The 8436-nt window shown below is 47.9% G+C and overlaps 1 long non-coding RNA gene across 1 annotated transcript; it reads left to right on the plus strand.

Annotated features, from left to right (window-relative positions):
- Nucleotides 1–908: 908 nt before the first annotated feature.
- LOC122231413 lies at nucleotides 909–7020 on the plus strand. Its single transcript, XR_006208650.1, has 2 exons — nucleotides 909–996; nucleotides 5301–7020. It is a non-coding gene; the product is annotated as an uncharacterized LOC122231413 (long non-coding RNA).
- Nucleotides 7021–8436: the final 1416 nt, after the last annotated feature.

An 8436-nucleotide genomic window follows, 5' to 3' on the forward strand; every position in this document is an offset into this window, starting at 1 on the left:
CACAGACTGAATATTCTGGTCCCTTTAGAGGGGCTGGACCAAGCTTTATAAGAGTCCAGGGCCTTCTGAAGAAGAAGGGATAGATAGAGACCCCACACCCTCTAAGGTCTAGAGTGGGGACCATCTCAAGTTGTACCCGTGGTCCTGTGCAAAGTCTATCTGAAGGGAGGGATGCCAGAAGCATAAGGCGGGAATATCCCAGGGATCAAGGGCAACCGGAGCTAGTGATCTGGGCTTGACCCCAAACTGCTGGGTTTCTGGAGTGGGCCAGCAGCTACACTTGCCTGGCAATGTATGCTAGGAATGAGGACCGGCATCTGAGAAATGAAGAGAGATCACTGTTAGGGCGGGAGCCCTTTGGAAGGTGGTTTACGATGTGACATCACTCAGGGTACTTGTCCAATTGTCTCTGTTTTCCAATATCTCTTTAGGGATAAGCTTGGAGAAAAGGGGAGATAAAAGGTAAATTTTGGAGCATCATTTGTGCCAAATATTCGCTCCATTCTCTTCCAACCCACATTCTAGGTTCACAAACTTCCGGCCAGAAAAAAATCTCACCAGTGCCGCTGTGGCAATAGGACTTGAACACTGAACTCATCAGATCCTTGTTACACCCCATGAAGTTTTGGCTGCTTGTGGTCCCCTTCATGTGATCTTAACTTAGTTGGGGTTAAAATTATCACTCACTTTTATTGCCAGTGCAAACTTTAAGCAGTAGCAATGGCAGTGTTGGATATGGAAACTTGTCTATAGGCAGCAAGAAATGGTCAGACCTCCAAATCTACCAGGCTCAATAGCCACCTGAGTTTTAGGGAGAATTCTAGAATATTACCTTGCAGCTCAGCGCAGGTCCCATTGTGACCTCACGCCCACAGGGCTGGGTTAGACTAGTCTTCAGCTACCAACAGGAAGAGGCTGGTGGAGAGAGCTCACCTTCCAGTCCTCCACTCAACATCTGGGGACAGAATTGGCCCCAGGGGACTCCATTTCACAGAGGTTCTTGGGCAACTTGGGGGAGGGTTGGTAGCTTGAGGATATGCTGGCTTTTCTTTAAGTACTCAAGTTGATGATATCTGTCAAAACACTTATTTTATATTTGAAAAGCACTTTGAAGTTTTCAAAACAATTGCAGAACCATTATCACACCTGATTCAAGTAACACTTTCAAGTGTCATGAAAATACTCCCCATTTTACAGATGAAAAAGTCAGAGCAACAGAGGTCACTTCCCTTTTTAGAGCGGTGTTTCTTAAGAAAAGGTGGTTCTGCCCCCCAGGGAATGTGTGGAAATGTTCTGAGATATTTTAACTCCTGGATGGCAGGGGAGATGCCGTGCTACTGGCATCTAGTGGGTAGAGGCCAGAGATGCTGTTAAACATCTTGTAATGCACAAGACAGCCCCCCAAGACAATTATCTGGCCAAAAGTATTGACAGCCTGGAACTGGGGAAACCCTGATCTAATGGCATGCACGTAATGGACGGAAGAGCTGGTGATTTTTTTTTTTTTCGACTAAAAAACAATTTTTAATGTTTATTTACTTTTGGGAGAGAGAGAGAGAAAGGGAGAGAGTGAACGAGTCAGGGAGGGGCAGAGAACGAGGGAGAGAGAGAGAATCCCAGGCAGGCTTCGTGCTATCAGCACAGAGCCCGAAGCAGAGCTCAGACTCATGAATGGTGAGATCATGACCTGAGCCAAAATCAAGAGTCAGACGCTTTCCTGACAGAGCCACCCAGGCACCCCAAGAGTCAGTGATTTTTAAAGTTGATGTCACACTAAATTCATAATGTGCCATCTGTTGAATATTTACTGAGTAGAGTTCTGAGGGTTTCACACCCATCAGCTCAATCATCAAAACTATCCTGAGTGGCAGGAATTATTACTCTACTTTCAAATGAGATCGAGACTCAGAGGGGTCAATTAAGTTGTCAAGGGGCACATGGAAGAATGAACAGTAGAACTGGTGTTCTCTTATTCCTGGACTACTCCTGCTTCCACTTTCCTGGCTCCCTGAAGCATGACATAGACAGGAAACTTCCTACCTGATGAGCACCATGCCCAGAATGACTATTCCTTATAGGCTTACATGGTCAGGATCGTCAGAGAAAGTGAGTTTCAAGAACATCGTCTCCTCCTTATTCTTTCAAGCATACAAGTCAAGATTCAGGGAGCACAATGGCTCATTGACATACGCTCCTTCTCCCCTCTTACACCTATGGCACAATCCTTGACATGCATCCACATCATTCATTCACTTATTCATATACTCTAAAATATTTATCAAGGGTTGAGGACACTAAGAGGAAAGAAATATATGCTGTCTCTATTCCCAAGTTACTGACAGTCTATTGGGTCAGACAAGCCTAAAAAAAAAAAGCATTATATTACAATGTGTGTAGTGCAGTGATAGAAATACGGCCAAGTTGTCATAGGAGCATAGAAAAGGGGGCCCTAACCAGCCTCGGGGGACTGGGAGTCATACAAGCCTTCCAGGAAGTCATCGCTGAGAGAGGTCTTAAAGGCTGAGATGGAATTCATCAAATATGAAAGGGGAGAAGAGAGGACAGGGACACAGAGTCTGGAAGGCCTAGAGCTTCATGGAAATACAGGTGGTCCCAGGTTACTGGAATGCCAGTCACAAAGCAGGGAATGGAGATGGAGAAGTGGGCTACAGCCTGAAAGCGGGGTTGTAAATGCTAGGGAGACACTGAGGAGGGGAATGCATTCTAATTCTCAGGTTACAAACTCTTAGGGAGAAGCCACTGTGTATTTCAGATCAGATTGTGCTTCAATCCGTGTGGAAGACAGATTCGAGGGATTCCAGGCAGGAGGCAGGGGGGTCAGCCAGGAGGAGTTCAGGCCAAGAGCCTAAACCAGAGTTGGAAAAGGAGGGGATGAGTTAAAAAGTGTTTGGGAGGTAAAGTCAGAAGAATTGGGTGTTTGGATCTAGGAACGAATGGAAAAGGGTAAGCTATGTTTGACATTGTTGCCTGAGTGGTTTGTGGGGCATTCAGGCAGATCTCTGTCCAGTGGACCGCTGGCCATACAGGTCTGAACTTGGAGGGAAAGAGATGGGTTGGAGATACAGATTTGGGGATCGTCATCAGAAGGGTCAGAGTTACAACAAGGGAAATCGGTTGAGCAAATTGGCCTGACTACCCTCCCCAGTCCATCAATCTGTGACCAAAGTGCTGGGCAGATGCACAAACGTGGCTGTTGGGAGCCCACCCATGGAGAAGAGTATTTAAAGATGGTGGGAGGGCATTTTCAAAAGTCATTGCAAGCTAAATAAACAGCTCCAAAGAAGGCAGTTGCCTCTTGGCAATCAACCTCGACATTCCTACTCAAGATAAACATCACACACAGGCTCAGTGGGAAGCTATATTTTTCCCTCTCCCATTATGAAAAGAATGGCTGTTGTCTCGGACACAAAGCCAACAGTTCACCAACCCTACAGTCTCTGCTGGCTTAGACTTGAACTATTCCTCAACCGGGTCAATATTCACTGCAGGGCCATGAACCATGGGAGACCCTACCTGGAATCCAGACTCCTGTCCAAGACTGAAAGTCACTGGATTTCCCACATCATTCCTCTATTGGCTATGTCGTAGTCCTTCCTACATGGCAGGATATGTATATGTATGCAGTCCCATGGTCCCCACATGACTGGGAACATGCGAGCATACTCATCCCCCCCCTTCCTAGTACCGCACATACTTAGAGTTAGAAAAACATGTCCTTCCATATCAACACCTGGCACCTGGTATAAAATAAATCCAGACTTAGTAATTATCCTAGGACTTCGCAGCGTTTTCTTCTGACCAGTGTTGAAGGCTGGTGCCAGTCACCATAACTAGGTGTGAATTAACGCAACAGCATCTGAGCCGCAGAGCCTCCTGGGCTTGTGTTTGAAACACAGAGCTGTGTTTTAGAGCCGTGGATAAAGTTCATTAATAGGTGTGAGCACAGTTCTCAAAGGGCAGTTCTGCCATATTTCCAGTCACTGTTCAGAATTCTCATTAGCCAATTACTCTGCTCCCGTCCTTCTAGCTCCCGCGGTAATGTGTATCTTAAAGCCCCTGGTAAGACACAGCATGTTTTAAATGTACCTTAATGTATTGGAAATGCACGAGTCCCCTTCGGGTTTATATATCTTAACCACTGGCCAATTTTGCAAAGTTATAAATAAATGTTACAGGCATCAGCTGCAGTAGTAGAATCAGCTGGGGATATTTAAAAGCCAGTCTAAAGTCTAACTTACCTCTAAATCTGAGATATAAAGCAGGGTAAGCAAAGCAGGTAGGAATATGCAGATAATTTCCTGGTAATAAAATCAACAACCTTGACATTGGAAGCGAGATTGAGCGGGAATGGGGCTGGTGGGGGCAGCAGCTTGGTTGAATTAGCAAGTATTTCTGTACAGGTGACTGTGCTGGGCATTGTGGGGATACAGAATACAGAACATCATCACAGTTCTGGCCATCAAAGGGTTTATAAACAGGCACACGGTGATGAGATAAGGTCCTAGGTAACAGAGAGTTTGAGGGGAACGACACTACAGAAGGAGAAAATGTTATGGGGACCAAATTGGGAGGGTTCAGAAAGGAGTTCTTTGAAGATCTGACATTTACAAAGTCACCACAGCCAAGGGAATAGGGGAAGGAAGAGAGGAGGAAGACAGAAGAGGATTGTTTGGAGATCTGCCGGACAATCAGATGGGAGTTTGACTCCAGGCTCCCTAAAGTCAAGATCCCCATCACATTGACCTTGTTCTCTTCCATAGCATGTAAGGATAGGCTACTGTGTACCTGGTAATCTTCAAGTGCTGTACTGTTTTATATGCATATGTATTTTATTTACTATTCAGCAAACCCTAAATACAGAGTTTTATTATTCCCATTTTACAGATAGGGAAACCAAGGCTTTGGGTGGTTAAGCAATGTGTTCAAGGCTACACAGCTAGAAGTAAAGTGCCCTGACTTCCCAACAGAGTTCCTGGCACACAATAGGTTTTCAATATATAATAGTTAAGTAAATGGGTGGGTTTATGGATGGGCAAGGAAAGAATGGATGGATGAATCAACCAATGACAGGTGGACAGGTACACGGTAGAACTAAGGTGTCTGGAAGAGATGGAGAGGTCAGGCAGGGGAAAGGGGGTAGGGGAAAAGCAAGTTGCCCTTAGAAAGCCAGGTTGACTCTGTGGTGTGCTAATTTTAATGGGGGCGGGGGGAGGAGAATCAGAGGGGAGGCCAGACAACTGCTGAGACTAGCTTTCCTCTGCTACTGAATTCATCCACAGGCTCTTCCATGAAAGACCGAGCTTCCGGTGGATCATCATTTGTATTACTTACTGGGGCCTGTGTAAGCAGTGAACCAAGGATTGGGTGCCTGATTCCCAAATCTGCCTTCAAGAGTAACTTGCCAGTGAACTTGAGCGTCTCATTCTCCATCTGCCCGGTGCGGTGATGATGCTTGCCAAGCAGTCTCACAGGGTTCTGTTCTTTATCCTGTGCCTGAGGTTGGACCCGAGGAAAATTAGCCCACCTCTTTGCTTCTCGGATACCTCGGAACGATTAGCCCTGAATATAGGAGCTGTACCCCTTAGAAATGGGAGTAGGCCCTGGGCCCTTCTAGATTGTTTCTAGAAATAGGCTCAGTCTTCAGATGCAGGCCTCACCAGAGCCCTTCCTTGGCAGCCTGCCTGTCCCGGTAGGGGAAGTGGTCCCTGGGAGAGGGAGCTAGTCTCGGAGACAGTTTGTCTGCCTTCTCTCCGAAGCTTCCTGTGTATGGGAAATGAATAGATCCCATGCACACCCTCCCTCCTCCTTGGCAGGCTACTCCCTGCCCTCCCCGTGAGGTTCCAGGAGCCCGTGACATTATCTGCAAACTCCCATGAGAGGCTCCAGACCACGGCCGTGAGCCCTGAGAATGATGAATATGCAGGAAGGGACGGTGTGCCAGACAGGGGAGCCAGGGCTGGGCGGGGGCAACCATGCAGGGCAAGGGAGCCAGGGCTGGACTGGTGGGGAGGGGCTCCCAGGGTCCGAGCACCCTTGGAGAGGGCCCCATCACTGGCAGGCCCATTTGCCCTCCTAAAGAGCTAGAAGCTGTCACTTGTATGTCTGCATTCTCCAGAGCTGTGGACTCCGGAGTCTTAGAAATCCTCCTGGCGGCTGAGCATCCCACTGGCCGCAATTAACCTGTTCAATACTAGGTCAGCAACTTTGCTGAGGATGTTTGCTGATGGCATTCTACTGGGTGCACTGGTACTGTTGACTCCGGTCCACAGAAAGCCTGACACGTCCCTTGTGGCAGAAGAAAGCTAGGAGAAAATTCTGCCTGCATCACAGAATCCTTAGGCTGAGTGTGACATTTGGAGGTCACCTGGTCCATCCCTGTGCCTGCAGGCAGGCCTGGACATAAACCGGCCTAGACAGATGAGAATCGGTTCTCTCTCTCTGCCTTCAAAAACCTAAGGACATTTCATGTATCCCTTAGTATCCAATATCCCTCAGCCGTGAGACTGTTCCTAGAGGTCATCTGTATTCCAGGGGTTCTCTGATAGGTGTCTCAAGGCAGAGGCGAGGAACAACCCATCGTGTGCTCTATGCAGTGGGTGCTAGAGTGTGTTCCCATGGGCTTCTCAGAGCCCACCATGCACGCGTCTCTCTTCCAACTCAGGGTTCCGTGATATCACGTTGGTAGTTTGTGGTCAGCCACGGGACAAGTATTTACACCACGGAAATTGGCAAATGCTGCCAATGAGGAGCAGCCTTTTCCCCCCAGAGGACAAGTTGCTCAACATTCGCTAGCACACAACTAGTTGTATACAGCAATACTCCTGCATAGAACTTGGGTAACAGTCATCCTCTGTACCCTTCACTTTAGTGTCTTGAAGCTCCCTCACTGGCGGGACCATAATTTCCCCGGAGCAGAGGCTGTGCCTTGCAGGGGACTTTTTTTCCAGCAGCTTGCATGGCGCCCGTTTGCCAAAGGAATGAAGGACACTTATCAAATCATCAGGCTGAGTGGCTGTGGGTTTTCGTTGTCTTAGGACTCATGCACTCACACTGAGTCAGATTGGCCAAACAGGAGGTACATTTATCTGACTTGACTTCAGAGTTGTACCATTTAATTCAAGCAGGATTAATGAAACGTCTACTCTATGCTCACCCTGTCCTAGGCTCTGGAGCCCGGGAGAAGGGGAAGTTTATGGGCACCAGTGTCCCATCCCTCCTATTCTCAAATGACTTTCACTTTGATTTGGAAGATAGGCATACGGACAGACAGTTAGAAATCAATAGGGATATCTTTGAAGGTTGTGCCTGATGGATTTGGGGTGGTCATAAAACACAGCAGTAAGAACATGGGACACTGGGGTCAGGTTGCCTGTGTTCGAATTCCATTAGTAGTTATGTGACCTTGGAAGGCTTGCTTAACACCCCCGGCCTTGCCACCCCCCACTCCCACAACTCAGATTCCTCATTCTAAGGATATAATGAGATCTATCTCATAGAGTAGTTATCAGAGTCAGTGCATTCATGTTTAGAAACCACTTAGCACATTGCCTCGGATACAGCGAGTATAAAATATATAGTAGTTATTATTTGTATCTTACAGTCTAATGGCCTCTTTTTAAAAATGAATACATTGAGGCCCAGGAGTGGGAAAATGACTATTCGCCAATTAGTGGCAGGCCTGAGATTAGCAGCAGTAACTAACTTTATCGATATAGGGGAAGGGACACGCCACAGTAACAAATCTATCCCCAATCTCTATGCCTTTGCACAATAAATGTGACTGTCCGTGCAAAGGCAGAGGCAGACCAGGCGACCCTGCCCCATTCTGTAGCTGCACCTGCTGGAGCCCATGGTCTCCAAGGCCACTGCAGCAGGGGCAGACAGAGGTGGAGGAGGTGTGCCAGCTGCTTTGGCCAGTCCATTGGTCAGAACCAGTTACGTGGCCCCCGCCCAAGAGTGTCTGGGGGCGCAGCCTGACGTGAGGTTATTTGGTGAACACAGCGCATGCCACGCTAACAGTACAGAAGATATCCCAAGGTGGCATATGATTAAGTGCTTAATAGTGGACAGATACTCTGTGCGACAGTCTGTGATTAAGTAGCCCGGTGAGGGGTACATACAAGTGCGGCAGCAGATTAGGGAAGGGGCAGATAAGGAAGGACAAGAGGGCTGAGCATCATTTGCTGAAGGACTAGCACTAGCTTGGCACCTAGCACTAGAACAAGACCTAAAGGGCGGGTAGAACCAGGAGCTGCAGAGAGGAGGGGTCCCCCCTCAAAGCGGCATCTCCTGCAGTGGTGATCCTGCTGTCGACCCCCCAGTCACCAGGAGTCGCGGTGGAGGCAGAAGGAGGTGGGCCCTGATCACTGGCAACTCCCCAGACCTCGGGCTCCTGGAGAAACTACCACAGAGCTC

The sequence above is a fragment of the Panthera tigris genome, chromosome D1 (genome assembly GCF_018350195.1).
Source record: "Panthera tigris isolate Pti1 chromosome D1, P.tigris_Pti1_mat1.1, whole genome shotgun sequence".
NCBI classification, from domain to species: Eukaryota; Metazoa; Chordata; class Mammalia; order Carnivora; family Felidae; genus Panthera; species Panthera tigris.